Here is a 23,044-nt window from a genome sequence, read left to right on the forward strand (position 1 = left end):
CCAAAAAACCCCAAAAACCATTTTAGCCAGGAAATGCAGAGCTGGGCAGGTTTTCAGGAGCTGCTCTGACATGCCCCAGCTGACCCCACCAACATGGTGCTGATCCTGCTCCGAGCAGATGAATCCCAAAAGCCCTTTCAAACATTTCTCACACTCCATCAGCTCACCGGTTCTTGGCAAGCACATGGCAGGGATTCAGAAATAATAAGTATTAACATTAGTTATTTTGGGCTTGTCATCAGTATTTACATCCACGCTCTTTGCAGTTCTAAATGCCAAGGCTCCTGTTTCAGTGATATTTTTCAAAAAGGAAAGGGCTTTTTTTTTTTTTTTTTTGCCAATTTATCATTTCTAATCTGTTCAAAGCTTAAGCCAGAACTCTTCAGTGAGACTTCTTCATAAATAACTGTACAAAATTAAAATAAATTAACATCTATTATTTAGCTTCATTCTTAAAATAGTTAACATATGCCCACAGGCTACAGAATATATTGAAAAATAAACCAAAGTTTTAGATGGGGGATCTTCACCCCTTTCTGAGGACTCAGAAGATATGTTAGAACTAGGATTCCCCAAACTACCAGTAATGGTCCAGCATTTAATAGATGTGAAATATTATTATTCCTATTTTCACAACTACAACAGCCATAATCAGGTTTATAGAACCCCGAATCAGCTCTCAAGATCATCTCCTGCCACGTTCACAACACCCAGAGAGGCGGGCAAGGGTGGTGAAGGAGGAGGAAGGAAAGTGGAAGACTGGGGAAACTTAGTTATCTATGCTAAATTCGATTAATTAGATTGCTGAAGGACTTCACCAAAGAAACACAAGGCTGACAGAATCTGCTCCGTAACAGCAAGTAAGGACATTCCAAGAAAAGCAGCAAGTTTTGACAAATTCTTGAGATGTCACTGATTTGTGAATGTGTGTACCAGAGGAAAACGACATGTAACTGAGAAAAGTCAGCACGGAAAGCAGAAGGAAATTCAGAAGTTAAAAGAAACCAAAGGGGGAGAAAAAAGCCCATCAGACTGCTTCGTGATGTGGCGGCTTTTTTTGTGCTGTTTTGTTACTTTTTGTGGCCTTATTATAGCAAAGATGGGATCCACAGGGACTGGAGTGATTGACAGATGTCTCTCAAGTGTGCGTGGTCTGGAAACATGAAGCACAAGCAACTTCAGCTTTGCTTTTCATGACGTATGCTAAAATTGGAAACAAAATAAACTTCAAGGAAAGAATAAACTAGTTGGTATAAGTTGTCCTAACCACCTCTTTGCTTGAGTTGTGGAATAACTTTCAGCCAACACTGAAAATTGCATCTGCCGAGGAAACCTTTGTTCAGGTAGGATCTCTTTGCCTTAGAGATAAAATGGGGGAAAAGCCTATAAATCAGCAAAGCATTATTAAAACTGCTCTTGTTCTAGGAAGTACAAATATTAATTTTCATGGAAAGACTTTGTATAATCAATAGGGAAACAGAGTAAGATAAACTAACTTTCATGGTAGCAAACCAGACTGATTTTGACCTTTTACTAAATTATTTTCCTGTAGCTTTTAACTAAACCTGCTTGTTATTCACAAAAGGATTCATTGCCACTTAATTTATTAATTAATTAAACAACGTCATCAGAGCTGGAATTTAAAATACTTATTCTGACTGAATTCACAACACATCTTTGCTTGTAGTTCATGGCTTTTTTCAGCTGGACTACAGGAACTAAAATATGACTGAGATTCAGAAAACCACTGAGAGCTGAATATTGTGTCCTCAAGCTCAGGCTAAACACAGAAGGAAGAACAAAATACAGGCAAGAAATGTGATTTATTTTCAAGGGACAGACGGGATGACATATGGGTTCAAAATACTGTAAAGACTCCAAGCCTAAAGCTATAAACACGTCCATAATATGTGGAATATATGTACACTGCTGATGTGTGCATAGATGTACACAAATATATATGGGAGAAATCCATGGCATTTAGAGGAGCTGATCAGAAATCTGTCACAGTAGGAAAAACTAGGCAGGAAAATTAATTAATTCGGAATACCAGAGCTGTGGAAAACATTTTCACAGGCCGTCAGAGAAGCCATTAAATGCTGTGCAGCAGCACAGGTAAGTTAAATAAAAAAAAAAACAGACTCAAGAAAGCAGAGAATGAAGTGACCTCCTGTTTCTGGTAAATAAAGCCAGGCCACGTGGTGGGTGAATATTCTGTGTCCACCAGAGCAGCCAGTCCTTTCCCAGAATGAAAAGTGTGGGACAATGTGGCTCTGTAGGCACTCAGCCCAGAAATGCAGAAACCAAGGAACAGACCACAAACACCTCTGAGATGTTTGCAGCTTCATTGATTTTTCTTTCAGAGGCCCCTGTGACTGAGGAGTGAAACAATAACTCATTAATAAAAGCACAGCCATTTAAAGTAATCACGAAATAGAGAATAATCAGCAGCACAGGCCCTCCAGGGGCAGGTCCAAGCGAGGCAGTGCCACAATATCAAAGTCTTTGACTTAAAATCAACCTTTAACTTGAGCTTTCATCTTAAAGTTGACCAATTCACCCAGAAAACAACTCTTATTTTCTTCTACACAGCTGATTTTTAATACAGCATTATTTATGATGCATGCACACGGCAACATAAATTCTATGCTAGAATGTGTATGAAAGTATGTTCTAAACACAGGACACTCAAGGAGCAATCCTCATCCAGCTGTGGGGGTAAAAAAAAATAAAAAAATAAAATATTCAAATGCAAAGGAGGATTTATGAATTGAATTTATTTTTTATCTACCAGTAAGCCTAAGTTGAAATATGAATAACTGATTTAACACTGAAATGGTATTCAAATATTTGACTCCAATCCCCTATTGCTTCTAAATTCATTCAGAAGTCAAGATTATTAATTCTTCCTGACAGAAAATCAAGATTTAATGATCATCTGATAACCCTGAGGAATAACAAAGTAAACTGAAATGATAATTCAGACAAAATAAAATGATTTTACATATATAAGGGAAACATCATGCAGAATACCCATTCAGGCATTTCCTGTGGGGCAGTAACTAATTTTTAAGAAAACACAGAGCAAAAACCTGTGTCTTGCTGTGTACACTAAAAGGTTCAGAAGGAAAAAGGGGAGCTTCATTAAAACCTGCAGACCTTCAACCCCTCTGCTTTGATCAAACAGACAAACTGAACCCCTCAAGCGCTCCTTCAAAAAAGCCTGGAATGGGAAATGCATGGAAGAATTTTAACCCACTGACCTTGTGGAAACAGTGCTGCTCACTTTAAGACAACACTGCTCTCAAGATCAAGCCATCTATTTACCCAGGCCCATCAGGCCAAAATAACGCATTCAAATAATGTGCTTTGTGCGATTTTATAGAGCAACTGATTTCAGCACAGTAAAAATGATATGCAGTAAATGATTTTTGGGTAAATTTTTAGCTTTCAGGTCATGTCTGCAGGGAAGCAACATTAGAACTAACAGTGGTGTGAAAAATGGGGATGCAGAAGCTGTACAGCCTGTGCATTGATTTTTTAAATTTTTTTTTTCCCCTTTTTTTGCCCCAGAGCTCTCTCTGGCAGCAGGAACACTGTAAAACCAAGAACAAGCCAATGACAATCTATTTATATACAGCATCATACAATATTTCAAGTTGGAAGGGACCAACAAGGATCACCAAGTGAGACTCCCTGCTCCTTGCAGGATTACTGAACACTAAACCCTGGACTGAGCATGGCCCAGGTGCTCTGTGAACTCTCAGATTTGGGGCTGTGCCCATCCCCTGGGAGCCTCTTCCTGTTGCCTGACCCCTCTGGGGGAAGAACTTTTCCCTGATGACCAACCTGACTGCTCATCTTTTATTCTCTGCATTGTTTACTGACATTTATATTTCAAATTAATTAAAATTGCACCTCTCCAGTGGATGTAACATTGCCTCCTCTCGATGCAAAGTTCCTCTAAACACAAAAACAACCCGTGAACCAGGGCAGGAATTCCATCCTGCACTGAGTAAAAGATTACAGGAGAACACCTGAGAGCCAAAGTAAGCTTCCAAAGGCAGCCCACGTGAATTCTGACTGCAATAAAAATCCTGGCAGATGCTTCCCCAAAATCCTTCAGTTGTACAAACCTCAAACAGCACTTAAAGGTTGCTGCTAATCTGACCCCTGAAAGAAATTCCTGCTGGTGCCAGCTCCGTTTGTTTTGGCCTGAGCATTCCAGCAATGCCCATCCAACGGAAGCAAGAAGGGTGGGAACCGTGCCCTGCCCTGCAACACCAGGCTGTGTCTCAGGGAAGGAGACCAAAACAGCTGAGAAACCTTCCCTCAGCTCAGCTGCCAGCATGTACGGGGCTAAGAAATGATAAATGCTTCAACGAAAACCACACCACAGTCTCAAATTTTTGCCCTCCGTAAAAATCTTAAAACCCTATCCTTGTGTGGAACACCAAGAAAAAAAAAAAAATCTTAAAACCTATCCTTCCTGTGGAACACCAAGAACCTTTTACAAAGCACAGTTTGATTCTGTGTTGTTTGCCTCAACTGGGCTGTAGAGCAATTGACAAAAGGTTTTGGAGATCTTCTTTCCATCTGCAGAAACGATGGGCGAAGATGAAAGACGAGAGCAGCATTTCCTTTCTTCCTTCCCACTGCAGTTCTGGCTCCTTCAGCGTTTCTGCCCTGCCATCATGTACTTCACCTAAATGCAGCTGTGTTTTTAGCAGGACACACCTGCCACCGGCCAAGGGGTTCCATCTCTCTCAGCGACATTCTCCACACATTGACACGATGCATTTAATCCGTGTAATTTCTTCATCTGTATCAAAACTGTTCTTAATTTGCACACAGCACTCGTGTTAAGTGGGTTGCAGAATGCACAGTGAGTTAAAGGTGAATGAGTTGTCCTTCATGCTAACTTTATACGACTTCTGGGTTCCCCAAAGATGCCATTTTACCTATAAAATCCATTTCTTAGCTATTTTCAACATAAAACCTAAAAGGTGCCGTGAAAAGTGCTGAATATCTTCAGTGGCAAATGAGGAGCTTGGGATTTGCAGGAAGCAATTAACTCTCCTTTTTTTTAACCCTCCCCATCTCAGTCTTCCCACTCCGCTTTGTCAGTTTGGAAAAGCATTTGGAGGAACCACCCCACGATGAATTAACAGGAGATCAGCTCTGATGTTTTTTGTGCACTTCGGCAGCTGCTCAGCACAGCTCGACCCACCCCGCAGCACAGGCAGAACCTTCTCCGGACACAGCTCCCACAGTGTCACCTTTGAGGGGACACGGGTCCAACTTTGTCACCTTTGAGGGGACACAGCCCCCTCAGGCTCCCACCGTGCCCGCCCAGAGCTGCTGCCTGCAGTCTGAAATGCCAGAGTTGCACCAGGAAGAATTACAGGTGCTGGCATTTGTGGGATCGATGTCACTGCTGTCTCCCACGCAGGAAACAGAAGTGAGGGTGATAAATGATGCCAACGACGACGCTGGTGTGGTTTCAAACGAACCACACCCCCAAAATTTCCCTTTAGATTAATATTCCCTACGGCTTTTACGCTAGGCCGGTCCAAATAAATCCTAACATCTTGAATATTTAAATTAAAATTATCACTCTCCTATTTTAACTCGCTAGGAAATACACCTACTCCAAGAGCAAAGGCTGAAATCAGTGTTTACAGAACACATTTCTGCAGATGATGAGGGAAAAATGGAACTTCTTTTCACTTGGAGCCTTTCCCCGTCTCAGCAGGGCTGACAAAATTCTTTGTTTTGAAGACTGTTAATGAAAACTTTGAATAACTCTAACTCATTCCAAGTAATACCTAAAATACAGTCCTCAAACACATTCCCCACAACTCCTTCAATGAGTTTAAATTCCTTCCCCTCTGCTCCTCGTTCCCTTCCCCTCAGTGGTGCTGTTTTATTGGAACCTCACAACATTTAAATCCGTTCACTCACACGCAGCATCAGCCCGAGACCAGCAGACCAATCTCACATTTTTAAACATTAACATTTTATGGAAAACACAAAATTATGGAATCTTTTCTTTCCCGAAGATTTGTGACCAAACTGCAGATTCCTCTAATTCCAGCACTGTGTGCATAGACACATTGGTAAAAAGCTGATTTTAAATACACATCACTATTAAATGATGTTGAAGTGACTTTTTTTCTCCTTCAGAAGGCAGGCATACCCTTTATGTTTCCAACAGTAAATGATATTTGACATTTAAAAATCAAGTTACCCTAATCTAGAGCTCTACCACAACAGCACTGAGAAAGCAATGAATCTTTCCAGAGAAAAAACCCATTTTTTAAAAAATTCAGGATAATTTTAGTCACGAGTAATTGAAAATGTAATTTAGAATTCATTACTTTGCGCGGTTAATTACAGCAGAAGAGTTTCAAAAGATGATGATGAGCCAATAAAGTAATATTTTTTTTCTGAAACATGATATCGGAGTAAATAAAATAATAAAATGCATATTAATATGACTATTTGGATTATGTTGAAGCCATTAAACGCATACCAATGCGTAACCCAGTCCCGATGCTGAGGCATTGCACCTGCAATCATCTCTTCGGAATTTAGAAAATTGAACAACGTTGACAAGTCTACAAAATTTCTAACAGGCAATTCTTTATTCTTAATTCACCATAAGGACAAAATGGTTTAATTCATGGCTGTGCCATTAGTCCCCAGCTCTTCTGAAGCCCAGAATGGATTTCCCAACCTCAGCACCTACAGGAGACAGCAAAGCCAAGGCTTCACCTCCATCCCACGTGAATTCTGCTCTTTTCTTCAAAAGGAAAACAGAGGGCACGTGTTTAACCAAAATACCTCATTCAGAAAGAGAATAAAGTTCTTTTGCAGTGACTGCCTGCAATCCACCTGCAGCTACGGAGCAGCAGCAGATTCTGTGACCTTATTCCTTTTTCATAAAGGGCACTTAAGCTAAATGAACTCCTTGCCCGCGTTTCTGGAAAACAAAAGTCTTGATTTGACCTCAGAATTTTTGCAGCAGTCCCTAAAGTCGGTCTCTTTTCCCTGTGTAGCTCCAGCAGATTGGAAGGTCAGCAGTGGGTACACGGTTGATGCAATTACAGCTTTCTGAACATTTTTGTCTGGAGATCTTTAGAATAATTTAAGTGGTTTGAGTATAACCGAGAGAAAAAGGAACTGTCACGCATGAACCGTATTGGAAATTTCCCTTGCTGAGGCACATGGCTGATTTTAAATTGCTACCATCGCACCTGGAGTTCAATTGTCTATTTTGGTCACGTGGGATATCTTACTCTGGCCTAAAATACACATTTTCCTAATAATTTTAATTCTCTGAGGCACAGATAATTCTGAAACTCCCCAATATCACCCTCCCAAAGCTGTGTGTCCCTGTGGGAAGAGTGAGGTGTCTGTGTGTGCTCTCCAGGGCTGTTTCCTGACAGATTGTCCCTGACAGGGCTCAGCAAGAGCGTCACGGATCCCAAATATCTGCCAAACACACAAACCCCAAATATTGCCCAATAACCTGCACAGCAAAGGCTGCAGCTGCCAGGATAACACCAGAGGCGTCACAACACCCAAGCAGAGGATCAGAGACATTTGCAGAGGCTCTGCCACCACAGCAGCACCAGCAGAGCTTTCAGGAGGAGTTTATTAGGACGCCTTTAAGTGCTCAGCTTTATAAAACATAAATACCACGGGCCTGTCTATTTTCATTTGTGCATAACCCAGCGAGGGGATGGCAAAGTCAGGCTGCCCCTGGGTTTTCTCTCTGAGTCACCTTGACTAGAGCAGCACATTTCTGCTGGAAGCAGGAGCAGGCAGCGCCACGGAACAGCCCCATCAGTGCCCCTCAGCACAGCCAAAATGCTCCTTTTCACCTCTCTCCTTCCCCCAAAAGCCTCAAACACTTTATTTCAGAACACTTTATTTCATTTCATTGTGGTCACAGTCATACCTTCCTTTAAAACAGCTCTCTCAAGAACCAGACTACATGTGAAGCAGCAAGTAGAAACTCCAACTAATGTATTTCAATTAAATAATTTTGAGGTTATGTCTGAAAAATCAACGCTGCCTTAAAGACAACTCGCTGCCCTTTAGAAAAGGCGTCAGAATGAAATGACACATATCACAAGACCACTATGGCTTTATCTGCACGGAAATCACTTCCAAACTGAACTTCCTCCAACAGAGTAAAAAAATCTCCACTAATTTGCTCTATATTTGGACTATGAATTATGCAACCAGCTGGGAAACTGGACACCACTTCATCATCACACCCTGCAGAGCCAAGAAAAGTGTAGCTTCAGATACTCTGAAAGCATGAAAAACCTAAGGCACAAGTAGTGTTCTTTGGTCGCTTTCATCAACTCTGCTTTACTACTGAAAATATTACGTGAGGCATTTTTTCTTTACAGATCTACAGTCCAATGGAAATACAGCTCTAAAACACATTATCCAACACCACTGCACCAACTACGTCAGAGCAAAAGACAGGAAAGCACCAAAATGTTATTTTGACTATTTCTAAACTTTGGAGAAAGATAAGGCTATCAGAAGAGGCAACGCACTTAAAATTATCCTTTGTTGTTTAGAAAAAATCTCTGTTTCAATGATGTTTGTGGGAAATATTGAGAATTTACGGTCGGAGATGTGAGCAACTATTATTAGTTATTCTCAACAAAGCAGCTCCAGTGGATAAAAATATCTTTTTCAGACACAAATATGTGACTGCAAACAGCGAATAATTAACAGTAAATAAAATTATCTGTGAAGACTAACAACTCAAATGGCCAACAGTGCTCTCCTGCCAGCCTTGGGACTCATACAGGAATTCAGGCAGCAGAATTAAAAGTAGCAGAATTAGAAGTAGCAGAGCTACACTGGATATGAAAAGGTGCCTGGAGTTGCAAAAATCCTTATTTGCACCTGAGAAAAACTTATCCTTGGGAGAAACTGGGTTATGACAAGGAAAGTTTGAGCCACGTTAGCACCAGAAACAAACAAACAAAACAAAATAAATTTTCTGTTCCTCTGCAGCAGAAATTATCATTAGTTTTGAGTTGTTTAATTTGATTGTTTTAATTAATTTACTGTTTCTTAGTTTGCAATATGTGTACTATTCAGCAAAAAAATTTGACAACAAAGTATCAGAGGATATTAAAAAAGTATTTTAGACATTTGCATCTTCTGATGAAGAAACTCCATTTCACAGACAAATGCTGGCTGCATTTTGTGAACTCTCACATCCTTTGCCTTGTCAATAAAAGAGCTGAAGACAAATTGAAATTTGGAATGCTCTGCCATCCTTAAAAACCATGAGTAACACATTATTCATGAAAGGTCAGTAATTAAAACTGTGTGAAATAGAACAAAACTGTTTTCATGATGATAAAAGCATTTTCCTACTTCAGGAGTATCCGTTTTTTTTTTCCCTGTGCTGTAAAAATAAATATCTCATTACTTTTATATTCAGCTGTTGAAGGGGCTAGTTATAGGATAATGATGATTCTTAACACTTTTAAAGGTAGAAGAAGGTGAAGAGAAACAACTTGGATTAACTATAAATAAAAAGCTGTTTACCTGCTAACACCCCTCAGCACAACCTTACCCGTTTTATAGCAACTTGTCACCTGGAAGCTCATGGCAGGACAAACAAACACTGAGAGGGTTGGTATCACCTGCAAAAACCTTTTTGCCAAAACTGACTCCAGAGCTTGGAGTGTGGGGTTTGTTTCAGGAGCCCCAATAAAGGTCTGAGCAGCAGGCACTTAAAATTAACGCCAAATCACAACTATTTGACCGAACAATCGTATTTCCAATGCTGATAGAAATATTTCCTCTCGACAAGCACTGTTTACCAGTGACAAGCCTGACACTAAGGGACAATTTCCATCTTTGCACTATAAATAGACTTGCAAGCTCAGCACACATTTAATACACATAACAGGACTTTATCTTGTCCCAGGATACAAATCCCTGCTTCCATAAAAGAAATTAAAACATAGTTTAAAAAGATAAATGTTACAGCTAGAAGATGTTACCATTACCTTGCCCGCCGTGTAGCCAAATTAGAAATAAACTCAACACAAGAATGACATTTTTGAAGATATTTTCTTTAGGTTTGGTTTCTAAAGCCCACAACTAACCTGAGATGAAGTCAGATTATCAAGTATGGGAAATAACTTGAATGAGAAATATCACAAATTGAATACTTATGCTTAGTAAATTTTATGGCCAAAAAAAAAAAAAAAAAAAAAAAAAAAAAAAAAAAAGAGAGAGAGAAACAGCAGCAAGATCCTTCTTGTGTAGAAAATGAGAAATAAAGACAAATTGAACTAATCTTTAAAGACATAATTATTCTGTAATTTAAATATTTTCTTCAAAGCATTATGAGAGTCAGAGATAAATGGTGAGGTGACACTAAAACTACAGGCTACAGCGTGGAGTGTCTTAAAAGGAAAATTTACAAGTCAGCTAAAATATGTTTACACACTGAAACTACATCTTAGCTTTCTCACAGAAATGACTGGACATTTTGGGTTATTTCTGCGAGCAGAGCCAGTTTTGAACTGGGTGCTTTGAGTCAGTATAAAACTTTTTAGCTTCCTGAAATATTGGTGCCAGCACAGAATTTTTTACACATGTGTATACTTGTCTACATAGAATCCAACATAGATTCACACATGTGTAATATCTCTACGTACACAGAGCTTTTGGTCTCATTTTCTGCACAGCAAAAGTGACTTTTAAGGTCTGAACCTTCCCCCTCACACAGCATCAAGAAGTGACTGATAAAAAAGACATGGAGGTTTTTGAATGATAAAATGTTTTGACGTTTATGTTAAAAGTGTTTTACCTCTCACATCTTTAATTTGCACCACAGACAGGTTGTCTAAAATATGTTCTTAAATACATCAGCCCTGCTCATGGAGCATTTTACTCAGAGATTTGTCTGCTCCATTCAAATGCTGTCTGAGGTACTCCTGTGTGTAACATGCCAAGAAGCATTTCTTCATAATTCCTGCTGAAAACTGCTGGAATCGGGGCAAGGGCACACTGACAAACACCACAAGCATCAGAGTCACTCTCTGTGATTCTGAGGTAGACATTGCCAGAGAAAAGGCATCCAAAAATCCTAAATAATGAGGCTGAAGTATAACAGAGAAGAGACGTGACATATGCTCCACCATGAGGTTGTGTTTCTTTTTGTATTACCATAAACCTCACAACACTCTGAACAACTGAATAAATTATTTCATGCCTGACACTATTTCTTCAATATACTTCAGTTACAAACCATGAAGGCTTTCTCTGTATGCCAAACATCCTGTTAATTGAGAAACAATCTGCAGAGCTGTAGGGCCAAACTGGGCTGGAGGTGCAGTTCTCGGGGTTAACAAATTCTCATCCTTGGTGTTTGAGCACAGCTGAGACCACAACTGGAATGTGCCTTTCCACCAGCACCCTTCAACACAGCTGGGAGAGTTACTCTGCTGTAAGGCCACTGTTTAATAGGTTGCCATTAAATGCTGCTGTTTTTACATTGTTTTATAATGAACCTCAGGCTTGGGTTTTGTTGTTACTCTAGTTATTCGCTTTATTTTGTCATTTGTTTCCTCTAACTAGGAACCCTAACAGCCCCCTGATCTTAGAGGCAGAGCATTTCACTTCTGGACAGTTCTGTTAATACATTTCTAAAACAATGCATTTATAAGGAGCAAGATAAGTACTGACTCATGAAGCAATCAGTGCAACACTTCTAAATAGTTCACCACTGGGCAGAGATGAAACTTCAAATGCTAATTTATACCTTCATCTTCCTTTTCAGAGCTGGATTTTTTGACTCTTCAAGTGGTTTTGAAGCCTGTTGAAATTTTTATTTTATTACTATTTTTTTTTTTAATCTGAACATTTGGGAAACTAAATGCTCAACAGATTGAATGTTCTACTAAAATATACTTAAATAAATGCCTTGTGAATGACTGAGTCCTATAAAATTCTGCAGTTCCTCTGGAGTTCCCACTTAAAGAACAGCGCACTCCTCTTTAAACCATGTCTAAAGATACCACAAGAACTTCACTCCATTCACTAAGTGTGTCTTGCTTTGATATATTGATAGTTGACAGAGAATTCTGAGGTTGATTTGCTTTCTAAACCCACAGGTAATAAACCACATGAATTAATTTAGTTTCATATCAAGATGCACTCTCTGCTGTTGTAACAGCTGTTTAAAGCAGCTCACAGGTGAGAAATTCTCTAAGAGCTGAGTACATCAAAACTAATAAAAAGTGAGTAAAAGTAAAGTACATCTTCTAAATTTTGCCCACATAGCTATGTAAAAGAAACACAGAGCTCTTTTTCCCCGTGAAAGTGAGTGCATTCACAAAACAAAGCATAAACCCAGATAAAATATGAACAGAACAAGCCCATACTCTCCATATGCTTTAAGAGATATGGCCCCAAATTTTCAGCGTGCTTAAGTTTTATTTCTTGGCAAATGCTTACAAAAACCCACCAGAGCTGTGTGAGAACAAGCAAGGACATATTTTCAGCTGCATTCCCTTGTAAAAAGGCACAGCTTTTAGAAGAGAAGGCTCTGGGAGAGCTCAGAGCCCCTTGCAGGGCCTTAAGGAGCTCCAGTGGAGCTGGAGGGGGACTTGTGACAAGAGCAGGGAGTGACAGGACACAGGGAATGGCTCCACACTGCCAGAGGGCAGGCTTGGATGGGATTTCAGGAGGAAATTCTTCATTGTGAGGGTGGTGAGACACCGGCTGTAGCTGCCCTAAGAGATGCAGATGCCCCCCTCCCTGCCTGGGGGTGTTTCAAGGCCATGTTAAAAACGGCTTTGAGCAAACTGCTGATGGAAGGTGGGGCAGGGGGGGTTGGAATGGTTCCAGATGATTTTCAAGCTCCCTTGCAACTCAAAGCACTCTATAATTCTATGGCTGTCCCTTGAAACATGCAGGTTGCTGTTTTCAAGATTGGTGATCTATCACAGCACCCAGCCCAGGAAGAAACTCAGTTTATGGGTAAAGAGCGACTGACTTCAGTATTTGCAATGGTGAATGTGCAAAAATCTCCTGTAAAATATTATTTCCAGTTAAACTACCCCCACACTGTTAGCAAGCTAATAAATCCTTACGAAGATCAGACACTGAGGAGGATCTATGATTATATTTCTGATGGAAGGAAATGGCATGGTTAGGGAGGATGACTCTGTCTGCATCTTCAGGATGCGTAAAAAGTTTCTGCCATAATTTATGCTGTTTGAAAGCCCTGAACTAGTTTTTTAAAACTTTATCCTTCAAAGGCATCCTTAATATTCAAAAAGGCCTTGCTAATTAACTCCTAAAACTACCTCAAGTCCAACCTGCTTTTCCTGCTCCTTAGAGAAGTTTTAATTACACAGATTAAGCACTGGAATTCCAGCTGTCACCTTCCAATAGCTTTCTTCCCTTTTAAATAAGGTGCTTTTGTGCTGATCTCTCCTTTGCTTTGAGCAGAGCTTTGGACGGGCTGCTTTTATGATGCAGCGGTTGCATGTGACTATTAAAAATGATGTGACAGCACAGAAGGCACATTTAACCAGTCACGGGACGTGCAGCTCTGTCCTGACGTGTTTTGACATCTGGCAGTCAGACTGGGCTCAGCCCAACTCTGGGACAGAATTTCCTGAACTCCCAAGTGGTCCTTAGGATGGCACTGCCAGCACCAGGGGGTGTGGTGGCAGAGCTCATCCAGGGTGACCTCCAAATCCACTGTGACAACAATTAAATGTCACAGGCCTCCCAGACGAGGGCTGGAAAATTCTTCACTGGAAATAGCCGGGACAGCTTGGCAGGGAAGCAGCCCCTCATCTGTGGCTCCTGTTTTTTCAGCAGGAGGTTGGCTGAGGTGACCTCGAGGTCCCTCCCAGAACCTTTCCATGATGCTGTGAACACATAAGCCACCACCACGGGGAGGAAGATGGCCAGGGGAAGGGTATTTCAAAGGATGAAAAGGGTTTTACTTGTGCTGCTATGAGTAAACCACACACTAGAGTGGAAAATCCACTCAGTTGCGGGAAGGTTTCCCAATTCCTTGGTGCCAGGCTCCCCCTTCCAAGGCCAGCAGCTGCACATGGGGTCAGTGAGCTCCTACAATATTCCATGTGCAGGCAGAACTCTCCAGCTGGAAAACCCAGCACGGGCCATTCCCTGGATTTCCTCTGGCCTCAGCCTTGTGCAGGTTCTGCCTGAGAGGCAGCAGCATGCAGTTAGTGAAGCATGGAGATGCTGCCCAGTTTGAAAATAGAATAAAAATAATTACCAATCATTACCACTACAACACAATGGCTCACACAGAATTCGCAGTCAAAATCTAAATTACTCCAATTATCTTTTAATCAAGGTCTAATAATATTTACTGCAGTGTGCTCAGCTGGAAGCACTTTCCTAGCTCCAGCTCAGATAAACTGACCAGGATCTGTGTGCTTAGGAAACACAGTCATTTGTCACAAACGTCTCCAAAACACCCTGGAAGGAAGAACACACTTCCCAACAAACACAGAGGAGAATTCACACACTTCAGACTAGGAGAAAATCGATCTGTGGTGCAGATCCAGACTAAGTCAGCAGCGATGTACCAGTGATCCAGAGTCGGGTTAATCCAAGGCATTCCCCTCATCAGCTGATTCTTCCTGCTGCCACCTTTTATTAATTTCATTAATTGCTGCATCAATCCCCACCAAACCTGAACCCTTCAAGTCCCACTTGCTCCCTTGCTGTCCCACCTGAGCTCCCTGGGACCACGACAAGCATCCCACCTGAACTTCAGCGTCACTTCAAACCAAGGCTTCTCAGAGAAGTTTTCTTCCGGTGAGATACACAAACAGCATTTCCTTTAAACATCTGCCACGTGTGACGTTTCCTATCCATCAGTTTAATGGAGTGGTTTGATACTTAAAGAGAAATTTTATAGATAAGCAGATAGACAGCAAGAAGAATTCAAAGGAAGAATGGCACACGGGTTATCTCGCTTTTAGATGTTTAATGGCTCAGGAAACTCTGAGCTTCTGCTTCCAATATACTAAAAAGGAATTTTAAAAGTCCTAACATATAAGAAAATCTGATATATTCTCCTAATAAATGAGCATGTTCTTACAGACTCTTTTCCAATTGTAGAATATATTCTATGCTTACACCAACTATCATCTCACCAAGGCAAGATAGGTCCTTCCAAACCATGAAAATCAGAGAGAAATATTCATGTATGACCTGGGACAGCACACTCCCAACCTCCTGCTCCTTCATCCAGCCCTGCTTTTTCAATCTTTACTGGTACGTTTCAGTTACTTCTGCTTTGCCCTGGACAAAAGATTCAGGGCTATGAATACAAAGAGTTCAGCAAGTTGAGGGACCACACTGGTTTTGTAAGTAAATAATCATCGCCCAAAAGACAAACCAGTTCTGATTACAGTTTTGTGTTTCAATGGCTCACGTCTTATCTGGTTTTGTTTGGGTCTTTAAATCGATGAAAGGGTGCTGGCAGTTGTGATTAAGAGGTCAAGCACGCAGTACAAAAGTTTTTTAATCTACTTTTTCCCCCAACTAGCACTCGGTGTCCTGAGTTATTCATACCAGCAGGAGGCTGTGGGTGAACACTGCCCCACGGCCAGAAACACAGGGAAAAGCCTCATTATCACCTATGCCCGAAGTAAATAAACCCAACGGGAGTTCACATAATCCAAGCACATATATTGCCTTTCAAATCCAATAACTGCATTTGTTCCCTTTTTCCAAACTATCAATTCCTCTTTGGAAAGCTTAAAAAAAATTTAAACGTTGTTTTTTTGGGTGGTTTCGGTTTGTTTTTTTTTTTTTTTTTTGTGTGCCTGTGTTTTGAGGAGAGGGAGCCTCTTTTGTTGTTACACAAAAAAAGAAGCAAGAAAGGTACTCCCTTGGACAGAGTCCGTTAAAAATCAGATTATTTCCACAGCATTCTCCTATTATTCACCTGCCAGTAAAATATGTACACTCATTGTCTCTCTTTGAATGCCTATTTTTATCTGACTGAGGCTATATGGTCATTTTTGTACTTATTACTGAGTTACTAAGTTTTTTTTTTCCTCCTTCTTCTAAAGCATGTTTTTCTGTTCTCAAAAACTGGGCCACATGCCTCTGAGGAGAAAGTAGTGCATTATTTCATTCCCACCTTTTCTTCTTTTTTGGCATCTCTGAGGCCTGCTATGCCCAGAAGTGCTTCCACTCAAGCTGGACCATCAAATCAATTATCACAGCAGTCTGCTTCCTAAATATGAATGGCAATGAATGACAACAGGCAAGGCCAACTTTCAGCTTGGATTTGTCATCGGGAATGTAAATTTTTTTTGTTTTTCTTTATAGATGTTTGGTAGAGTGGCAATTTGACCAAACTCTTCCCCCTGCTGTCTGCAGCTGCATTCTGTGGGTCCCCAGATGAAAAGCTTCCCCTTTGCTACTGCCAAAGACAGAAAAAAAAGAGGGGATATAAGACCTGGGGAACTATTCTCGCCACAAAAGTTCTCCTTTCTGCTTATCTTTTACTACAATCACCGCTGTCAATGAAAGAAAGAAAAAGCACAATGACAAACTGTTTCCGTTCCCAGATGTTTCCCAGTTTCAGGGTGCAATTATTTTTAGTGCTGTTGCATCATTTCACAACAGATCCCCACTTCCAGCAACGCGTCAGGGCTTTGCAGTCGGAGTGAGCACGGCCTTGTGACAGCACTGAAAGATTAATTACTGTATGAAGGGACTCATGCACAATACAGGACAATGCGAGCAAATTTACTTTTTCTAGTAAATTAGAAAAAAAACCCGAGAAGTCTTATCCCTTACTCACAGTCATTGCTTGGAATTCAAGTTCTCCCTAGCGAAAAAACATTTATTTTTTTGCTAAGAAGAGAATTAAAGTATACAAATACTAAATGTGATTCCAAGAAATGTACTTCTAGGGCTCTCCTTCACTGACGCCACTCATTCAAAAACCTACAAAGAATGAAATTTATGTTAAAGCCTGGCCTAATTTTTGGAGAACTGATTACAGACCACGAAAGGGGATTTTAGCAGGAACTGGGACACATACCCAAAAACTTTGGGGTGAAGAACACTGCAAAGGTTGCATTACTGCCAGTACACATAATCCCAGTGGTCATATAGGAAAGATTGTATTGCCTATTTTAGCAAAAACAATTTCAGCCAAGCGGGCAGCAATTTATTTCTTCCCTCACAGACGCACGAAAAAAAATAATACAAAAACTCTTTTCTCACGTCCCTTTAAAAGGCTCTTTGAGTTGTGAGTGAGTTTTTTCCTGCCAGGAAGGGAGGGTTGATGGTTCCACCTAGTGGTATCCACACGGCCCCAGTGGGCAGCACTGGGACACAAGCTGGCAACAACTTCTGGTGACATCACTTCAACCCATCGAAGTTCTCAGGTGCCCACAGGTCCATCAAATATTTAAGAGATAAGCTTTCAGTTTGTTCAAGTTAGTTCAGTTACTCAATTGCTGAATGCTAATTTTCACTGCGAGCCGGAACCCAGTCAGTGTCATTTTCTCCTTAAACCATAAGGGCTTTTCCCAGGAGCCCCTTCCAGTTTATTCATTTGCTACAATGACAGGATTTCTACAACGAATTGTCCGAAAATTCTGTGTACAACATGACACCTGTGTGTCCTTTTGTTGTTTGGGTCGTTTGTTTTTTTTTTGTTTTTTTTTTTTTTTTTTAAACAATTGATCTCATCTATGGCCAAGGAGCAAGTTCTTCCTGGGTCAGACTGCTTGAGCAGCTGAGAGAAAAAAGGGTTTTGCTGCTGGGGCTTTGATGCTCTCTGAAGAAAGCTGCTTTTATCCAGTGGCCCTGCTCACCCATCAGCACAGGAGCCTGAGGACCATCACCTTGTTTCACTGGCTTTTATCTCCCCGCTGACAGGGACAGTCTTCAGTAAATGACTGATTTAAACACATCTTTCTGAACTACAGCAGAAACAACTCATCCTTTTCCTTCCAATAAAGGAAGGAAATTTTTCCTTTTCCTTCCAATAACATCCAGAGATGCCACAGATGAGCCAAAAAAAGGTTTGGGGGTTTTGGGTCATCTGGTAAATTGCGAACGCCTCACTTGTGAAGACATTTCTGAAATCTATCTTTTGGAATTGTATAATACCCTGAAAACGCATAATGTTAAAAATGCTTGCAGAGTCTTAGTTATAACAGGGTCTTATTTATAACACAGTCTTATTTATAACAGAGCATTTCTAAATATAGATATTTCAGAATACACAGGGCAAAGAGAGAGTTTACAGCAACCAAAAACCCCAAAAGACAGCAACGTGAGTTCCAGCCACATCTCCAGACCATTTCCTGCTGCATGAAAGGAGGAAAGGAAGGCTGAGAAACGTTTCCTTTGGTGCTCCCCACTTCCCATCTGGCAGTTGTGAATTCTGCTCCACGAGATAAATAACTAGTGAAGAGTGAAGAGCTGCAGCACATCCCCGGGCCTGACGGGCTGACTACCTGTCACATAATGTTGGGAGTAGGATTATGTCTGAAAAGGTTGACAGAGCACAGATTTATCTCTCTAAATCAAACACTGTGTGTTTAGCTAGACTCAGTGAACTTTAACTAATTAGCCCATCATTACAGTAAATTCATATTGAGTAATTTTCGAAAGGCTAAAGCCAGCGCCCAGAGTATTTACACTTAACCTGAAGTACTGACAGTAACAGCGAGCTGTTGGGAGAGATTTCTTCTTTAAAAAATAGCATTTGCAACCTTTTAATGTCAATTGTTCAAAGTGAAGCCCTTTCTAAAACAGACATTAAAAAAAAAAACCTTGAAAATATACATCTAACTAGAGATGAGCTCAGCTGGTCAAAGGAGGATGCTGAACCCACCAAAGTTAAGGGTCAATCCCTGCATGGTCTGTTCACTTAACACTTGGATTTGATGATCCCTGTAGGTCCTTTCCAACCCAGAATATTCTGTGATTTCTGTGAGTTATCTGTGTACAGAAAAAAGGAGTAGGAAGTGGAAATCAAAAGGCTACACAGTGCCCCAAACATCATCTTTTCCATTGCTTCTGCGTTTTATATCACATTTTAAATGAAGGAAAAAAAAAATACTGGGGAACAGCAATTGCACTTGAAGATGAGTCCGTTATAAATATATTCATATCTGGAAGAAAAATCTGGTAGAAAATTAACCTAAAATCATAATTGCAGAAAGACTTTTAGAAAACAAAAAAAAAAGATGCAATTTTGAAGTAACAAAACCGTGTTTATCTTTGAGTTTGCAGCAGTGTGAAGGTGTTCTTGCTGCAATGGGTGGTGCAAGGACTGCTGAGGGAGAGGAAGAAATCTCCTGTGCTTGGGAGGCTCAGGGCTGCAACTCTGCCTTTGCCTCCTCTGTCCTGCTCTGCCTGCCCTGACTCGTGGATCAGGCTCTCAGAAAAGAACAGGGAATGTAACACAGGAGAGGTGGAGCTGCTTTTGGCCAGACAGAGTTTCCTAACTGCCCTTGAAACAAAAAAAAGTGATGGGACCGAGTCTTTGTCCAACTGGGGAGTTCTGAACCTGCTCCTCACTGATTAATATTTGTATAGAAATGAGGAGGGGGAATTGCAGCCTCGTGCTCGCCCTGAATTGCAGAGAAACCCAAACCCTTTCCAAGCTATGGAAAAGCTTCTCCCACAGCACAGGGCAGCTCCAGGCGTGGGCTGTGGCTGGCACTGAGGCTCCCCCAGCTCAGAGTGCCAAGATTCACACGTGCTTCTCCTCCCCAGGTGATGCTGCACTCACCTGACAACATCTCCCGGGCTCTCAAGTACCCAGTGCTGCTGCTCCTGTCTCCTGTCACTCCAGGTCACATCGCTGCACCACCCACATCAGTAAAACACCCTGCTGAGCCCCTTTTCACTAAGAGAAACCAGAGCCCTCTCTGCATTTCAATTCCTGATACAATCTGTACAAAACACCAGCTGTTAATTTGATTTCTAGATAAAAGATTGTTATTTTTTTTTTTTTAACAGAAGTTCTGTTCACATCTGGTCCCTATTTGCCATTCCTTTTGCAATTAAATAATAGAGTTTGCTTCTAAACATTCCTACAAGTGTTTCTTGTTTCCATATTAAATACAACCTGTTAATAGCTGGAGCTGCAGTTTGGGTTTTTTTCTTGTATTCAGAGGCTTCTATTGAGATTCAACTGCCTTTTGTTCACTTACAAGAAAAGATGTTTTAGGAAAGAATACATCTTCATATTTTGTAAATGGAATAATGGGCCATTGAATACCTCACTCATTGGAGCAGATCCCAGCTTCCATCTGAGTTCATGCCACTCCTCAGAACATCCGTGAAGTCAAACAAGAACCTGGTCATGCGTGTAAATTTAAAAGTACTTTTCTGTTTAAAAGTATTCTACAGTTATTGTCTGAGGAAATCTAATTAGAAGTTCCTAATTCCATTTTGAAATCCATTCTACTATATTCCTCCTTAACCCTTGGAAGTTTAAAAAAAAAAAAAAATTAAAATAAATTAAAAGCATTTTAAGAGCTCCTGTTTTCATTTACAACAAGCTGTGCCATATTCAAAATCTGCAATCCTAAACCCTATGAAAGTTATCTTATGCTAGAAAACACAAACTGCTCAAACAATATTTTTCAAATGTACTCTAGCCTTTATCCTTAAAAGGTTCCTTTGTAAGTCAATTTTTAGAAGGTCCTCAGCAATCTAAAGCTGCAGCCATTGTGTTTAAAGATGACAACGTGCAATTAAAATCCACGGATTCTCTTACACTTCTATACATGTAATTCTCAGAGTAACACTGCCTTATTATCAATATTTTGCAGGAACTTTTCTCTCAGATTGGTATTTCAGTGATCCTTAAAGAATCCTCTTGCATCATTTCTGAGATATTTTGATCTTCTGGCAGCTTTAGGATAATTTCTCCATTTTTCCACCATCCATGAGCCTCTTTGAAACAAAGACATGAATATGCAAGCATGAATTTGATCTCTTTGTTCTTCAATACACACGAACTGCAGAGAAACTGCAGGGCATGGGAGATGTGCTTTGGAAAAATTACCAGACGCATCAAGATTTGAACTATTTTTGTCCTGTTTTAACTCCTCTTGAGTTTGCGACCAACTCTAGTCATGACTACAAAGGCCAGAGGACACTTCCAGCAGCTGAAGGTCCTAAACAAAGATTACGGGTGGGTTTGTTGTTGTTTCGTTTGGGTTGTGGGTTGGTTTTAAAATGATTTCCTTTTTAAATGAAATTTTACCTCCAGTTATAGAGACTTTAAACAGTTTAAACCTTTGCTTTCCTGAAAATGCCAACAGGTTTTTTCTAAGTCAGGGATTCTGGCCACACAAAGGAATTGAAAATCGTCTGGAAGATGTTTCTACTGACATCTGGAGGGCAAAATGTGCTCCGAAAATCAGGCACTGGACAGCAAGTGAGGGAAGAACTGCCTCAGCACAGGAACTGTGCTGCTCTAAGGGGTTTCTAAAACAACAATTGCTTAAGAAACACGAGGTGCTTTCTGTTTTGTTACTCATTTCCCATGCCTTATAATAATTTGTTTAATGTTAAGTCCTGCCTTTATTTGCGACAGCTTATTGTATTTATCCTGAAAGGAAATAACAGGGCAGGTGTGAAGGCAAAGCAGGTCTGAAAGCATCCCAACAAATTGCAGAGCAGGAGAACAAAGCCTCCCAAGGATGGTAAGCAATGAGCTGTGTCTAGAAAACCATCAGCAATAATTCAAAAACAATCCTGATAGCACGTGAAGCTTCAGTGCCAAAGAGTCCTGCAGACCATTTCAGAGAGCTCTCCGAACATTAAGTGTTCCTGAGAAATGCAAAATCCCACAGCCTTTCTGCTCTTCTGGACGACAAACAAAAACCCCCAGAGGCCATGGTGTACTGAAGCCTTTCAGGATGTTTTCCCCTCAAATTTGTACAGGTGTGCATTGTGAGGATGATTTTTTTTTTTTCATTTTAAAGGGAACACATTTCTAAAATAACATAATAGGGAAAAAAGTTATTCTTGCAAGCGTTGCCTCAGGAGGGGGAGAAAAATTTCAGCTTGGAGGACCCCAGGATTTTCTGTTCTGTGATCAGGTCACATTGTCAGCTCGCCTGCTTTGAGCTCTGTAAGAATTATGTCCAAAACAGAATGGCATGGAGGACCCAAAACACACATGGCAAGAGAGGGAGGTCTCAGTGGGTGTTAAATGCTGAGGTGTTTGCAAAACGTGGTCACTGAGCGGACAATCCAAGCTGGGCTGCAGTGCCTGACCACAGGGACCCAGGCAAGGACTAAAGGCGTTTCTGCTTCTCCCTCCCATGATACAATTTCATCCTCCAGTTCAATCTCCATGGAATTGCAGAGCTCTGCAGAGCTTGGACAGCACCTGCCCACACCGAGGAGCAATCCAGCCCCCTGGAAGAGGCTTTGTGCTCCACTGCCAAGCTTGGTGTTTGACTGTTCCATCCCCTCCCCTCCTGTCCTACCAATAAATCCAATTCCAGCAAACTGCTAAAGCTGCTTTATACAGGTTCATCCATCTCCCTAAGTCCTCCCCCCTCGGTGCTACAGAACTTTCTGACTCTTTAACAACACATTTTTAAGAGATTTTCCTAAGAAGTTTATGGACAACCCAAATTGATTCATATCGGTTCACTCAGATGATGAGCTCCTTTAAAACAAATCATGATTGCCTTCAGTGAAGAGACACCTTTTTTTTTTCTGAAATGTGTATTACTTAGTAATAGTGTCTCTATTACTTCAACAGGAAATAAATATTCAGAAGACTCCATAAACATAATTCCAGCTTCCTTTTGAGTGGTTACCTATCAGGAGAAAAACATTGAAACTTCTGGTAAATCACCCCTTAAGGTTTACACTCTGGTAAAGTAGATTTAAAAATAAAATAAGCTTTTGTCAAAACCGTCTTGTAATGAACAGATTTTACAAGTAAAGAAATTGCCAGTCATCTTTGGAATGTCTG

General features: G+C 40.7%; 1 protein-coding gene across 1 annotated transcript in view; it reads right to left on the reverse strand.

Moving 5' to 3' along the window:
• DIAPH2 (diaphanous related formin 2) overlaps nt 1-23,044 on the reverse strand; it is a 171,011-nt gene that overhangs the window by 20,419 nt on the left and 127,548 nt on the right. The window lies entirely within an intron of this gene.

This window comes from Chamaea fasciata, unplaced genomic scaffold (assembly GCF_029207755.1).
Source record: "Chamaea fasciata isolate MVZ Bird 193981 ecotype frontalis unplaced genomic scaffold, bChaFas1.0.hap1 SCAF_4, whole genome shotgun sequence".
NCBI lineage: Eukaryota > Metazoa > Chordata > Aves > Passeriformes > Sylviidae > Chamaea > Chamaea fasciata.